The sequence below is a fragment of the Mixophyes fleayi genome, chromosome 9 (assembly GCF_038048845.1).
Source record: "Mixophyes fleayi isolate aMixFle1 chromosome 9, aMixFle1.hap1, whole genome shotgun sequence".
NCBI lineage: Eukaryota > Metazoa > Chordata > Amphibia > Anura > Limnodynastidae > Mixophyes > Mixophyes fleayi.
The window spans coordinates 90,795,596-90,812,018 of NC_134410.1; positions in this window are offsets into that span (position 1 = coordinate 90,795,596).

Genomic DNA, 16,423 nt, shown 5'->3' on the forward strand with positions numbered 1-16,423 from the left:
CTTTACAACCTGTTGACATTCACAATATCAATATTTTAACCCTGTTGACCTAATGAACATTCTGAATTGTTTTGCCTGCCTCCAGAAATGTATGATATATGGACAATCCCATATACAATGATAACAAGAGGCTTCACTAGTGTGACATTTAGGGCGTACACTAGGGTCTGATAGGCCAATTATGAATCTTTGATTTGTAGACAGGTGGCCACCATGAAAATGATCTTTTGGATTAAAAATGGTGTGGGATTTGTTAAATTTGGGGAAGGGCAATTGATCCTTGTGTAATTTTTGATAAATGGTGATAAGAAAGGAGACAATATTTGCTTTTAGTGCCTTATAACATTCACCTCTAAAGCCATCAGGGCCTGGTGCTTTGTTATACGGAAGAATCTTAATAACTTCTTCCATTTCCCTCTCTGTAATGTGTCACATGCCGCTCACCCACGGCTGCCATCCGGTAACCTAAGTGCCATTCATTCCTCACTTCATGCTTCTTCCCCTGCTGTCAGGCCAGCAATCAGCTCTGTACATGCGCAGATAATCATCTCACCTGTGTTCACCTGTCCCGCTCATCCAGTGGTTACCTCTCGTTTATAAGGCTCCTTCCAGCACCTCTCAGTGCTGGTTCTTCTCGTCAGACTCCTGGCCTGGAAGCAGCTCATGCACTCTGCTGCAGCAATCACCTATTACCTGCTCCACCTGTTAGTGGTAACTTCTGCAGATCATCGCTTTCATCTCTCCAAGCGTGCTGCTGCAAACACCTATTACCTGCTCGACTCGTTAGTGGTAACTCCTGCAGATCATCACTACCATCTTTCTAAGTGTATTGCTGCAACTCACCTACTACCTGCTCAACTCGTTAGTGGTAACTCCTGCAGATCATCTCTACCATCCCTCCAAGTGTGCTGCTGCAAATCATCTATTACCTGCTCCACTCGTTAGTGGTAACTACTGCAGATAATCGCTACCATCCCTCCAAGTGTGCTGCTGCAAATCATCTATTACCTGCTCCACTCATTAGTGGTAGCTACTGCAGATCATCGCTACCATCCCTCCAAGTGTGCTGCTGCAAATCACCTATTATCTCTCTGTGGACTATCACTGAGCATAACTCAGTACTCCTACTCATTTGTGGCTATCTATTGCCTACATTCTCCTCTGTACTCGGTTCACTATCTCGGCTCACTGGGAACTCCCCTAGAGGGCCGTGACCTGCAGGGTGGAAGCTGCCAAGCCCAAATTTCCTTGCGGGTACCTCTGGTGAAAACCTTCCACTTTGTTAGATTCCATGCCTCTGGTTAAAGTACCATCAATCCCAGGCAGAACAGAAGGATCCCACTCATCCTAGTGAATCCTGACATTATGTCAGCGTTTAGCATTTCCCTTTGTGCATTAATAAAATTGGGAAGTTTGGCTTAGCTTACAATCTCCTATTACAATGATGGGTTTTCTGAGTGAGCCGTATACAAGTTATCATAGTGGTCTTGGAATTTGGATATTATCTTGGATATAAGGAATAATCTAGATCATGGTTGTCCAACCCGCGGCCCGCGGGCCGCATGCGGCCCAGCATGCCTGTAAATGTGGCCCAGCAAGAGTTTTGGTTGTGGCAAGGGGGCAGCACTGAAAAAAAAAGAAAAAATATACTTACCTTGCGGTCATGTCAGCTGGCGCTCCGGCTCCCTCCCTGGTCTCCTCCTCAGTGTGGAGCTCGCAGTGAATGTCGGGGGTGACGTCATCACACCCGACATCCATTGCGTAGCGCAGCACAGGGGAGTCACCCGCGCAAACTATCACCAGCAGTGAAAGATTATCCAGTATCTTATTGTTGTTACTCTGAATTTGGACTTTCTGCACCATGCAATTATGAACTAGCTGTGTTCTCTGTATGTATCTAATATAAATATTAGGAGATGATTGTATTTTTAATATTTTAAACCATTTTAAATGTGCAGTGCTGAGTAGGGTGAAAATATCACCCACTGTTACCCTCATCGGAGGCTGCTCCATGAGCCATTTTTCCCACCACCTTATCTTTAAATCTCTGTAGATTTCTATTAGTCCTCCTGATGCTACCTATATCGGTGACCATTTCAAACTGGTCAATAAAAAGAATTATTCATGGGTGCAGAAAGAGAGGGAAAAAAAAGTTTTTGGCATTTAATTCCCTGAACCCCACTAAGGGACAGATGCAGGTAAGTTAAATTGTAGCTGGTAATGGGACTACTGCTTTAATCATGATTCTGCAACAGGTTTCCTAACTCTTACTAACTTCATTTCCAAGTAAGTTTAATATGTTAACTATGTTTTCTATGTTTTTTTTCGATGATCAGCTATCGTTAGGGTTAGTGTATTTTATGTGCGGCCCAAACCAACTCATCGTCTTCCAATGTGGCCCAGGGAAGCTAAAAGGTTGGACACCCCTGATCTAGATCATGTAGTTGGGTATTTTTAATAGCACCATGTGATGTTATTTCACTTGGTTAATCATACTAGCCAAGTTTGTTCTGACATATGTAAAATCTATGTCTAGTAAGTACCCTTGTGTGTACTTTAGCAAGCAAAAGGCTTTCAAGGAGTTGTTTCTCAGCATTATACAATTATATGTCACCTGACGGCTGTGAGGATAAGTGTCGAAGGCCTTTTTCATCGGTGGTAGTCATTTTCTCGACTCTTTAAAAACAGACACAGCGAACACCGACGTTAAAATAGCGAACACTGTAACGCTGACAATCAAAAAATGTATATTTTCCGTCTAACAGACTATTTTCGGCAGGCTTAATGAGCGGCACATGTAAAATGCGATCTTGACAAATGTCTTGTTTCAAAAATTACATCACTTCTAATGGACACAATAGAAATGCCGGTTTTAAAACGACAATGGCCAGACCTGTCACCTTTATAATGTAATTCAGGCGGCGGGTCTGAACATTGCCGCTTTAAAACCGTCATTTTCAGTGTGTCCATTAGAAGTAAAAAAAAATTCTCTCCTTCAATGACTACATGTAACAGGATTCTCCACCTTGTAATTTAATCTTTTATGAAACATCCCTATTTTGTGTTATGTAAGGTGCAGAGCAATATTCGCAAATCTGTGAGAGCCGGGACAAGCGCACTAGGTACTGGACGCATCCCAGTCCGTCAGGCAATCACGCGCCACCTAGGGATAACTCTGACCCACCTGAGCGGCTATATGTGCTGCTGCTTTGGGTGGGCAATTGAAGTGTTCAGCGAAAAAAAAGAAAGAACAAAGTCAGCAACGAGTGCACGGTGACGGAAGAGAAGAAAGAACAGCAGAGAGAAAAGCCTGACCATGATGGGAGAGCAGCAGCAACAGGACTCGCAGCGACTTGGAAGGACCAGGTAAGTGGTCTCTGTTGGAATGTGTGCCCCACTCTTCCCAGTGTGCCAGGCCCAAAGCCTGCCATTCCTAACCTTCTAGCTTAGGGGTGGCCAATCTGCGGCTCTCGAGCCCCGTGCAGCTCTTTGACTTTGAAATTGAGGTTCCTGGCCGGCTTGGTGATCTCTGTGGCTGTCAGCACCCGGAGCACTGCTGAAAGCCACAGAGAATCACTCAGCCAGCCAGGAGCCTCAGCTCATCTGACAGTAGCTTGCGTCATGTGAGCTCCTATGCATAACGCAGGGAGGTTACGTTATCACTGGTAACTAATCCGGGAAGGAGGAGGAGTGTGTGTTGTCTCCTACCTCTGCGAGAGGCTCCAGCATCTGTGTGACAGGTAAGTAAGGGGCATGTGAGAGGCTGATGGTATTTGGGGATATCTGTTGGAAAGTGTGGAGGTTTAAAATAGTGCAGGACGCTTATTTATATAATTGCAGATGTACTGATTTTGTTGTATTGTGTGACACTTTGTATAGGAAATGCATTCTTTCTGAGGTATGTGTCTGTTGCAATAAGCATGTGTTTGAGGAGTCTGTTATGGTGATAGCAGGAAATGCTAAGTAAGTATATTCAATGTGAGTGACCAACACTTGAATACACAACAGGGAATCTTTACCTGTGTGCAGGTTTCTTAGACAGACAGGAAACCTAGCAATGTAAACAGCACGTGATGTAGGACATCACAGATAAGTGTAAATTTTGTTAATTATAAATTGCATTTAAATCCATGTTTGGGGAAACATATTGCATTGTTATACTAAAAATAACTCAGACTTCTTGGGGCCAGCAAAGAGTTCAGGAGACTGGCTTACCCCCTGCTAGCCTGTGCCCAAAACTGTATAAAACAGCACTGGTTTGTACTGAAATGTATCATTATAGTTCCATCTGACTTTCTGATCACTGGTACTTTCAACCAGTGTGAACTGTCCTTCTCAGGACTGTCATGGTTGTCTCGGCAGAACTATGGATCCGGACTCTGCTGGTTATCACTGAGCTCTCTCACGGGCGCGGAGTATAACGGGTAGGTGGTTTTCACCAGGAAGCTCTGCAAGGGGGTATGGACTTAGCAGCACCTGTTCCGCAGGTGGTGGCCCCACAAGAGAGTATACAGCAGAGAGGTAAGGAGGAGGCAGACGGGTGTAGGAGACCCAATGGGACAGCAGTGGTTCAATGCTGGATGAGAGCAGGCTGATACCACAAAGGTAACTCGGGATGGCTGCAGAGGAGTCATGGTACAGTGGTAGCTCTGAGAGGCAGCTGAGTAAGAGAACCGACGCTGACACAAGTAACTCAGGTAGTGGTAAAGGAGTCACTGGAACAGCGGGGTTCAATGCTGAAGGAGAGCAGGCTGATACCACAGAGGTTACTCGGGACGGCTGCAGAGGAGTCACGGAACAGCAGTAGCTCTGAGAGGCAGCGGAGTGAGAGAACCGAAGCTAACACAATACAGGTAACTCAGGTAGTGGTAGAGGAGTCACTGGAACAGCGGGGTTCAACGCTGGATGAGAGCAGGCTGATACCACACCACGAATGCCACACAGGAAGACAGGAGCCAGATCCTAAAGCTACAGGAAGTGAGCTTGAAGAACAGGCAATAGGCAGGTAAACACGGGAGGTTTAAATAGTGCTCCACGATCCCGCGGCCAATGAGGGAAGAGAGGAGGTTTTCAAAGGAGGACCGCGATTCTGCGCATGCGCAGACCAGACTGTTTACTGAATGTAGCATACAAATATCAACTTTAAATCTCAGTGTACAAATAAGCTATCAAGTATTTGTGTGCTACATGAAAAAAACAGTCAGTATTTAACTTATGTGCAAAACTGAAAACTAATTTTCACCCCTTGCATTGTAACATGGTTTTGTCCAGGAGACTTAAATAAGATAGTTCTTAATTTAAGATCCTTAATGAATTAGGCCCCTAATTTGGAAAAGATAGCTGCTCCTTTAAACTTGTCAAAAAGTTCAGAGTAAAGGGCATCTATTTTTAATAGTGATTGCATTAAGATTCCTATAGTAAATTCATGGACTCAGACCTCTGTCTTCTTTTTTTGACAAAGAAAAATCCAGCTCCTGCTGGAGAGGATGACCTAATAAACCCTAATTTGAGATTGTGTTCAATATATAGGGACATGGCCATAGATTGAGATTTAGAGATAGGATAAACTCGCCCTCGAGTGGGGTTCTTATCTGGGAGTAAATTGATGGCACAATCCCAATGACGGTGCAGAGGCAATTTGGAGGCCTCCTCTTCATTGAACACATCAGCAAAAGAATTAAAAGGAGCAAGAATCTCAGTAGGAATAGGAATCTCTATAGGAATTCTTTTGACTGGGGCTATCACCCGTCATAAGCATTGGGAGAAACAGGATGACCCCAAGATAGAATTTGTGGATTTTGCCAATCCAGGATGGGAGAGTGAATCCTCAATCAAGGCAGTCCAAGAACTAGAGGGTTGATACTCTTAGGGATAACTAACAATGAGATAGTCTCCAAATGTAGAGCTCCAATATGCAGGGATATGGGAGCGGTGCAGAGTTTTACTGATCCACCCTCAATTCTTCTACCATCAATAGCGGTAATGGTGATGGGATGATCTAGTGCTATAGTGGGAACAGACAGCTTGGCAACAGTAGCTGCAGAGATGAAATTCCCTGCTGCCTCAGAATCAATCAGGGCCAGTAGAGAAAGTTGGTGATTTGAGTGCCGAAGAGATACTTCAATAGAAAAATTGGAGTCGCTGAAATGGGTTCCTGAGAAGCCTAACCTTGCCTCTCCAGAGCCTGTTAGGCCTTCTCGTTTCCCGGCCGAATAGGGCACTTGCTTAGAAGATGACCTGATTCTCCACAATATAGGCAAAGATTGCCCTTGAAGCATCTGTCTCCTCTGCAGTCAAACGTGCTCGCCCTAATTCCGTTGGTTCTCCCTCTGGATTAATGGAAAACTGTATTCTAGACGCAACCAGAGTGGGTGCGCGACGAGATGGCTCTCTCTCTTGATTTCTCTCCTGAAAACGAATATCTATCTGGTTTCAGAGAGAAATTAAGGCATCAAGAGAAGAAGGAAGATCCCTGCCAGCCAACTCATCCTTAATTCTTTCTGACAGTCCCTGCCAAAAGGTGACGGTGAGCGTCTCCTCATTCCACCATAGCTCGGAGACAAGGGTACGGAAACGAATAGCATACTGTCCCAATGATAGAGAACCTTGGCGTAATCGGAGAAGACCAGAAGCTGCACTGGCCAGGTTCATCAAAAGCTCTTTTGAAGGCCTCTAGGAATGTATTGTCTGATTGAATGAGACGGTCATTACGCTCCCAGAGGGGAGAGGCCCATGCCAGAGCCTGGCCAGACAAGAGAGAAATAATAAAGAAATGGAAGTTGCTCAATCAATTTATAGGCTATATCAGGTGCGTGAAAGGGTGGGGTTATCCTAAAAGGAACAAACACAGAGAGATCCCCCAGCACACTGCTATAGCCAACAAAAGATCTGCTATTTCTACTGTAGATAAAAATGCAAAAGTCTCAGTTGCACACATTTGCAAATGTATGTTAAATCCACCCGCCTCTCCACGTCGCTTTTGCTAATAGGGTGGTCCTAACTCTAAACAATGAGAGTCCCATATATTTGGGCCATACATATGTGTTTTAAAATTGAGAGCCAACTTACCAAAGAGGTACCCCAGAAGCCTCCAAATAGCAATCCAATGTCAGCACTCTCCCTCAGCTACTGACACCAACATGCCTCTCAGACAAATAAAGAAATTGAAGTTGCTCAATCAATTTATAGGCTATAGCAGGTGCGTGAAATGGTGGGATTATCCTAAAAGGAACAAACACATAGAGAGATCCCCCAGCACACTGCTATAGCCAGCAAAAGATCTGCTATTTCTACTGTAGATAAAAATGCAAAAGTCTCAGTTGCACACATTTGCAAATGTATGTTAAAGCCACCCACCTCTCCATGGCGCTTTTGCTAATAGGGTGGTCCTAACTCTAAACAATGAGTCCCATATATTTGGGCCATACATATGTGTTTTTAAATTGAAAGCCAACTTACCAAAGAGGTACCCCAGAAGCCTCCAAATAGCAATCCAATGTCAGCACTCCCCCTCAGCTACTGACACCAACATGCCTCTCAGACAAATAAAGAAATGGAAGTTGCTCAATCAATTTATAGGCTATAGCAGGTGCGTGAAAGGGTGGTGTTATCCTAAAAGGAACAAACACACAGAGAGAAATAATATAAGCAATTTTAGTTCTGTCACTGGGAAAATTTCCAGACTGTAGTTCAAATTGAATAAAACATTGGTTAATAAAACCCCTGCATGCCTTGGGATCTCCATCAAATTTAGGGTGATTAGGAATCCGCACCTGGGAGGGCCCAGCAGGAGTACTAACAGTGGGAGTGACAGCTCCTTGAACCGGGGGGTTTGAAGGAGGATTAACGTGGGAAGCCAAGGTATTCTGCAGTGTGTCCATACGGGTAGAAAGGCCCCTTAGAAATTGAAGAAGTTGTGCCTGATTCTTCTCTTGCTCCTCTACCCAGCCTACCAATTGCCCCAAAAGATCACGTGCTGAGGGGTTGCCAGATTCATCCATATCAATAGTCTTTTCGGCAGATCAAACTGTATGTATCATACACTCAGTCTAGACTTGCACAGACCTAGCAAAGCCCAGAGTCTAACATCCCCCTGGTTTTCATCAAGAACCACCGCAAGGTGGGATGAACTTGGCTGCAAGGGAACTGCAGGTCGCGGCCCTTGGTTTGGTCCTTAGACGTGAGCGGAATGGTAGAAACTGACAATACAATAGAAGTTGTAATAAGGTACCTTGAGGGTGCTGTAATATACGAATAATGGCGGTAGGCATCAGTCTGAGCAGTGGAGATGAGGAGTCTGGATACAAGCCGGTCGGTACACAGGTCAGATGGCAGTGATACACAGGATTTGACAATAGAATGGTCTGGTATGCAAATCGGTTCGGTACACAGGTCAGATGGCAGCGGTACACAGAATTTGACAGGAGACTGGTCTGGTATGCAAGCCGGTTCAGTACACAGGTCAGGATTCACAGATGAAGCTAACCAGGGAGCCCAGACAGGAACACCAAAGTAATAGCAACAAAGCGCAGGAGACACAAGGGCAGAGTCAGGACTACTAACCTGTTGATCTGACACAGGTATGATGTCAGATCCTCCCTTTATTTCAATCTCCTTACCACAGGTCATATGATGAGATCCGACGGGGAGTCATGTTACCTCCCCACCGCGAACCCGGAAGTGCCACTGACAGAGCTGGAACAAGGACAGGTAAGCGTTCTTACAAAAACACCTTTGGGATGAACTGGAACAGAGACTGTGAGCCAGGCCATCTCTTTCAACATTAGTGCCTGACCTCATATATGCTTTACAGAATTAACGAGCACAAATTCCCACAGAAATACTCCAACATCTTGTAGAAAGCCTTTTAAGAAGAGTGGAAGCTGTTATCGCTGAAAAAGTGGCACCAATTCCATAGTATATGGATTTGAATACAATGTCCATATATCATGGGCATATCGTCCCTATCATTACTTCATGTAGTTGAAAAGGACAACAAGGGGGCAGATTATTTCCCGTGGTAATCGTTAAAATGATTACCACAATTCTGACAGGGAGGAGACCTACAAATAAAAATCGAATGTAGTATCTCCGATGGCCCCAGCATGCTGACTGCAATTTATTACGAATGAAGAGGTGACCATCACTACATTGTGACGTCATCGTGACTTGGAATTAGGGATGTGCACCGGCCACTTTTGGTGTCTCGTGTTTTGTGTTTTGGATTCGGATTTGCTTGAGGTTTTGGGTTCGGATTTGTTTCGCAAAACACCTGACGAAAGGTTTTGGTTCGGATTTAAGGTTTTGGATTCGGATTTATTTTGAAAAAAACATAAGTGTTAAAATCAAGTTTTTTTGGTTTATTTTCACTCCTACGCTATTACTAACCTCAATAACATTCATTAGCAATCATTTCCACTAATTCCCAGTCTATTCTGAACACCTCACACCTCACAATATTGTTTTTAGTCCAAAACGTTTCACCAAGGTAGCTTTCTGGACTGCATAGTGCAGAGATCCCGGTACACAATTTGGTACCGTGGCCACAATATATCACCCTCAACTGGTCTCAATTCCACCAAAAAAGTATCTGGACTGCGTAGTGGAGTGGTCCCCACAATATAATAAAAAAACCCTCAACTGGTCTGAATTCCACCAAACAAGTATCTGGACTGCGTAGTGGAGTGGCCCCGGTACCCAATTTGATACCGGGGCCACAATATAATAAAAAAAAACTCAACTGGTCTGAATTCCACCAAAAAAGTATCTGGACTGCGTAGTGGAGTGGTCCCCACAATATAATGAAAAAAACCTCAACTGGTCTGAATTCCACCAAAAAAGTATCTGGACTGCGTAGTGGAGTGGTCCCCACAATATAATAAAAAAAACCTCAACTGGTCTGAATTCCACCAAAAAAGTATCTGGACTGCGTAGTGGAGTGGTCCCCACAATATAATAAAAAAACCCTTAACTGGTCTGAATTCCATCAAACAAGTTTCTGGACTGCGTAGTGGAGTGGTCCCCACAATATAATAAAAGAAACCTGAACTGGTCTGAATTCCACCAAAAAAGTATCTGGACTGCGTAGTGGAGTGGTCCCCACAATATAATAAAAAAAAACCCTCAACTGGTCTGAATTCCACCAAACAAGTATCTGTACTGCGTAGTGGAGTGGCCCCGGTACCCAATTTGATACCGGGGCCACAATATAATAAAAAAAACCTTAACTGGTCTGAATTCCACCAAACAAGTATCTGGACTGCGCAGTGGAGTGGTCCCCACAATATAATAAAAAAAAACCTCAACTGGTCTGAATTCCACCAAACAAGTATCTGGACTGCGTAGTGGAGTGGTCCCCACAATATAATAAAAAAAACCCTCAACTGGTCTGAATTCCACCAAAAAAGTATCTGGACTGCGTAGTGGAGTGGTCCCCACAATACAATAAAAAAACCCTCAACTGGTCTGAATTCCACCAAACAAGTATCTGGACTGCGTAGTGGAGTGGCCCCGGTACCCAATTTGATCCCGGGGCCACAATATAATAAAAAAAACCTCAACTGGTCTGAATTCCACCAAACAAGTATCTGGACTGCGTAGTGGAGTGGTCCCCACAATATAATAAAAAAACCCTCAACTGGTCTGAATTCCACCAAACAAATATCTGGACTGCGTAGTGGAGTGGCCCCGGTACCCAATTTGATACCGGGGCCACAATATAATAAAAAAAACCTCCACTGGTCTGAATTCCACCAAAAAAGTATCTGGACTGCGTAGTGGAGTGGTCCCCACAATATAATAAAAAAACCCTCAACTGGTCTGAATTCCACCAAACAAGTATCTGGACTGCGTAGTGGAGTGGTCCCCACAATATAATAAAAAAAACCTCAACTGGTCTGAATTCCACCAAAAAAGTATCTGGACTGCATAGTGGAGTGGTCCCCACAATATAATAACAAAACCCTCAACTGGTCTGAATTCCACCAAAAAAGTATCTGGACTGCGTAGTGGAGTGGTCCCCACAATATAATAAAAAAAACCTCAACTGGTCTGAATTCCACCAAACAAGTATCTGGACTGCGTAGTGGAGTGGTCCCCACAATATAATAAAAAAAACCCTCAACTGGTCTGAATTCCACCAAAAAAGTATCTGGACTGCGTAGTGGAGTGGTCCCCACAATACAATAAAAAAACCCTCAAGTGGTCTGAATTCCACCAAACAAGTATCTGGACTGCGTAGTGGAGTGGCCCCGGTACCCAATTTGATCCCGGGGCCACAATATAATAAAAAAAACCTCAACTGGTCTGAATTCCACCAAACAAGTATCTGGACTGCGTAGTGGAGTGGTCCCCACAATATAATAAAAAACCCCTCAACTGGTCTGAATTCCACCAAACAAATATCTGGACTGCGTAGTGGAGTGGCCCCGGTACCCAATTTGATACCGGGGCCACAATATAATAAAAAAAACCTTAACTGGTCTGAATTCCACCAAACAAGTATCTGGACTGCGCAGTGGAGTGGTCCCCACAATATAATAAAAAAAAACCTCAACTGGTCTGAATTCCACCAAACAAGTATCTGGACTGCGTAGTGGAGTGGTCCCCACAATATAATAAAAAAAACCCTCAACTGGTCTGAATTCCACCAAAAAAGTATCTGGACTGCGTAGTGGAGTGGTCCCCACAATACAATAAAAAAACCCTCAACTGGTCTGAATTCCACCAAACAAGTATCTGGACTGCGTAGTGGAGTGGCCCCGGTACCCAATTTGATCCCGGGGCCACAATATAATAAAAAAAACCTCAACTGGTCTGAATTCCACCAAACAAGTATCTGGACTGCGTAGTGGAGTGGTCCCCACAATATAATAAAAAACCCCTCAACTGGTCTGAATTCCACCAAACAAATATCTGGACTGCGTAGTGGAGTGGCCCCGGTACCCAATTTGATACCGGGGCCACAATATAATAAAAAAAACCTCCACTGGTCTGAATTCCACCAAAAAAGTATCTGGACTGCGTAGTGGAGTGGTCCCCACAATATAATAAAAAAACCCTCAACTGGTCTGAATTCCACCAAACAAGTATCTGGACTGCGTAGTGGAGTGGTCCCCACAATATAATAAAAAAAACCTCAACTGGTCTGAATTCCACCAAAAAAGTATCTGGACTGCATAGTGGAGTGGTCCCCACAATATAATAACAAAACCCTCAACTGGTCTGAATTCCACCAAAAAAGTATCTGGACTGCGTAGTGGAGTGGTCCCCACAATATAATAAAAAAACCCTCAACTGGTCTGAATTCCACCAAACAAGTATCTGGACTGCGTAGTGGAGTGGTCCCCACAATATAATAAAAAAAACCCTCAACTGGTCTGAATTCCACCAAAAAAGTATCTGGACTGCGTAGTGGAGTGGTCCCCACAATACAATAAAAAAACCCTCAACTGGTCTGAATTCCACCAAACAAGTATCTGGACTGCGTAGTGGAGTGGCCCCGGTACCCAATTTGATCCCGGGGCCACAATATAATAAAAAAAACCTCAACTGGTCTGAATTCCACCAAACAAGTATCTGGACTGCGTAGTGGAGTGGTCCCCACAATATAATAAAAAACCCCTCAACTGGTCTGAATTCCACCAAACAAATATCTGGACTGCGTAGTGGAGTGGCCCCGGTACCCAATTTGATACCGGGGCCACAATATAATAAAAAAAACCTCCACTGGTCTGAATTCCACCAAAAAAGTATCTGGACTGCGTAGTGGAGTGGTCCCCACAATATAATAAAAAAACCCTCAACTGGTCTGAATTCCACCAAACAAGTATCTGGACTGCGTAGTGGAGTGGTCCCCACAATATAATAAAAAAAACCTCAACTGGTCTGAATTCCACCAAAAAAGTATCTGGACTGCATAGTGGAGTGGTCCCCACAATATAATAACAAAACCCTCAACTGGTCTGAATTCCACCAAAAAAGTATCTGGACTGCGTAGTGGAGTGGTCCCCACAATATAATAAAAAAAACCTCAACTGGTCTGAATTCCACCAAAAAAGTATCTGGACTGCATAGTGGAGTGGCCCCGGTACCCAATTTGATACCGGGGCCACAATATAATAGAAAAATACCCTCAACTGGTCTGAATTCCAGGGAACAGATGGCGGACACCAGATGGACGTCTAAAACCAACATAGCAGTTAAGGGCGCAGTTCCTCTTTTTTATGACTGCACAAACAATTAACGTAGTAATAGAAATGACAGGTTTTTTTTTTGTTTTAAATATAGAAAGAAAAAAGGTAGTACTAGAAATGGCAGTTATTTTTTTTTTTTTTTAACAGAGAAAGAAGGTAGTACTAGAAATGGCAGTTATTTAGTTTCTTTTAAATAGAGAAAGAAAGAAGGTAGTAATAGAAATGGCAGTTATTCGAATCCCCAGGAGAGTCTAAGTGGGGTGAGCCACAGAGAGAATATTTCCCTCAGTTTCTCTAACAGGTTGTCAGTGTTGTGCCTCTTCTTAAAACCTGTGATACATAACTACACACACTCGGCAAAGCTTTTACAAATTATCTGCGGCACAGGAGAGTACCACTGGACTGTACTTTAATAGCAGTACCTATTATTTTTGGGTACAGCAACAGTGAATAATCGTAGTTAGACTTTTAAATAGCAGTACAAGCTAGATTTTTTAAAATTTTGTAATATTTTTTTCCAATTATTTTTGGATTTTTTTTTTTAATTTTTTATAATTTTTTTTATAAAAATATTTTTTTTTTTTTGAACTTTTGGATAACCTGTAAATAACAATGCCCTTAGCAGAACAGACCACAGGACACAGGAAATACAGAAAGAAAGAAGGTAGCAATAGAAATGGCAGTTCCTCTTTTTTGGAACTGCACAAACAGTGATGAAAATGAAGGTGGAGCTGGTGGCATGTCACGGTCCTCTTCAGAGGACAATCTCCTGACCAGCAGGTCTTTGCACTGCTGTAGACTTGTGTCCGCCGGAAACAGAGACACAACATACGCTTTAAACCGAGGATCGAGAACGGTGGGCAGAATGTATTCCTCTGACTTTAAAAGACTGACCACCCTCGGATCCTGGCAAAGCGTACGAAGGGCTTCATCCACAAGAGCTACATGCTTGGTGGAATCGGAATGGTGTACCAGCTCCTCCCTCACTTTCTCCAGCTGCTTCTGCAAAAGCCTGATCAGGGGAATCACCTGACTCAAGCTGGCAGTGTCGGAACTGACTTCTCGTGTGGCAAGTTCAAATGGCTGCAGAACCTTGCACAACACGGAAATCATTCTCCAGTGCGTTTGACTCAGGCGCATCCCCACTCCTTTTCCTATGTCGTAGGTGGCTGTGTAGGCTTGAATGGCCTTTTGATGCTCCTCCATCCTCTGCAGCATATAGAGGGTGGAGTTCTAGCACGTCACTACCTCTTGTTAATTTAGATTGCAAGGCTTGTAAATACTTTGAAGATAAAAAAAGCAGGCTGCACAGACTGTGTAGCTAGAAAGTGAAATTAAATGGACCACGTTACGTTGGTGGCTATCTATGCCCCCCCCCCCCGCCCTACACTTGTAGTTGAATATAAAAAAAGCAGCCTGCATAGACTGTAGAACTAGAAATTCAAATATACAAAGAAATGGACAAAGGCAGTTTGGTATCTGTCTGCATCAGATCCCCTCTCCACTAGGAGTAAAATAGAAAACTATTCAGCCGTTATATAATCTAGAATATAAATAGAAATTGAGAAAGGCAATTTAGTATCTGTCTGCATCATAATCATCAACATCCTCCTCAGCGCCAGCTACATCAATATCCTCCTCCCGGTGTACAACATTCACACCTTCATTAGCCAAATCTGTAACTGGACTGTGGGTGATCCTTCCAGCATATGCAGAGGGCGTGCTGCAAATGCTGGATGGAGTCACCTCTTCCCGTACAGTGATGGGAAGGTCAGGCTTCACAACCAACCAACACCCTTGGACTCGCCTTGGGGATTTGTGATTTCATCTGTTTAGAAGGCAGAGTTCTTTGCTGTTTTGTTGTTGTTGCTGACAGCATAACTCTCTTAAATGTTTTGTAGGGGGGGGGAGGAGGAGGGCTTAGATCCTTGGGTGAAGCTGGACCACTAGTCATGAACACGGACCAGGGCCTAAGCCGTTCCTTGCCACTACGTGTCGTAAATGGCATATTGCCAACTTTACGTTTCTCCTCAGATGATTTTAAGTTTCTCTTTTTGCTACTTTTTGAGAACTTGGGCGTTTTGGATTTTACATGCCCTGTATTAGGAGATTGGGCATCAGGCTTGCCAGACGACATTGATGGCATTTCATCGTCTATGTCATGACTAGTGGCAGCAGCTTCAGCATTAGGAGGAAGTGGGTCTTGATCTTTCCCTACTTTATCCTCCAAATTTTTGTTTTCCATTATATGTAGCACAAGAGAGCGTACCCCTAAGCCACACACACTCGGCAAAGCCTTTAAAAATTATATGCGGCACAGGAGAGTACCACTGGATTTATACTGCTGAATCAGTGAACTTTGTAATATAGCAGTACCACTGGACTTATACTGCTGAATCAGTGAACTTTGTAATAGCAGTACCACTGGACTTATACTGCTGAATCAGTGAACTTTGTAATAGCAGTACCACTGGACTTATACTGCTGAATCAGTGAACTTTGTAATATTGCAGTACCACTGGACTTATACTGCTGAATCAGTGAACTTTGTAATATATCAGTACCACTGGACTTATACTGCTGAATCAGTGAACTTTATAATATAGCAGTACCACTGGACTTATACTGCTGAATCAGTGAACTTTGTAATATAGCAGTACCACTGGACTTATACTGCTGAATCAGTGAACTTTGTAATATATCAGTACCACTGGACTTATACTGCTGAATCAGTGAACTTTGTAATATAGCAGTACCACTGGACTTATACTGCTGAATCAGTGAACTTTGTAATATAGCAGTACCACTGGACTTATACTGCTGAATCAGTGAACTTTTTAATATTGCAGTGCCAATGGACTTATACTGCAGGATTGTTTTTGGATATTTTTTTGTAATTTTTTTTAATTTGGGAATAATGGGGAAATAACAATGCCCTTAGAAGGACAGAGCACAGGACACAGCACCACTGGACTGAACAGGACACAGCACAGGATCCAGCAGCACCACTGAACTCAGAAGGACAGAGCACAGGACACAGCACCACTGGACTGAGCAGAACACAGCACAGAACTGAACAGCACAGCACGAGATGTAGCAGGACAGAGGACCACCTAACACAACCTCCCTCTACCCTGATCAATGCCCGAGTGAAGATGGCGGCGACTAGCGGGGAATTTATAGGATCCAAGTATCGCGAGATCCGACAGCGGGATTATGACTCAGAGCCT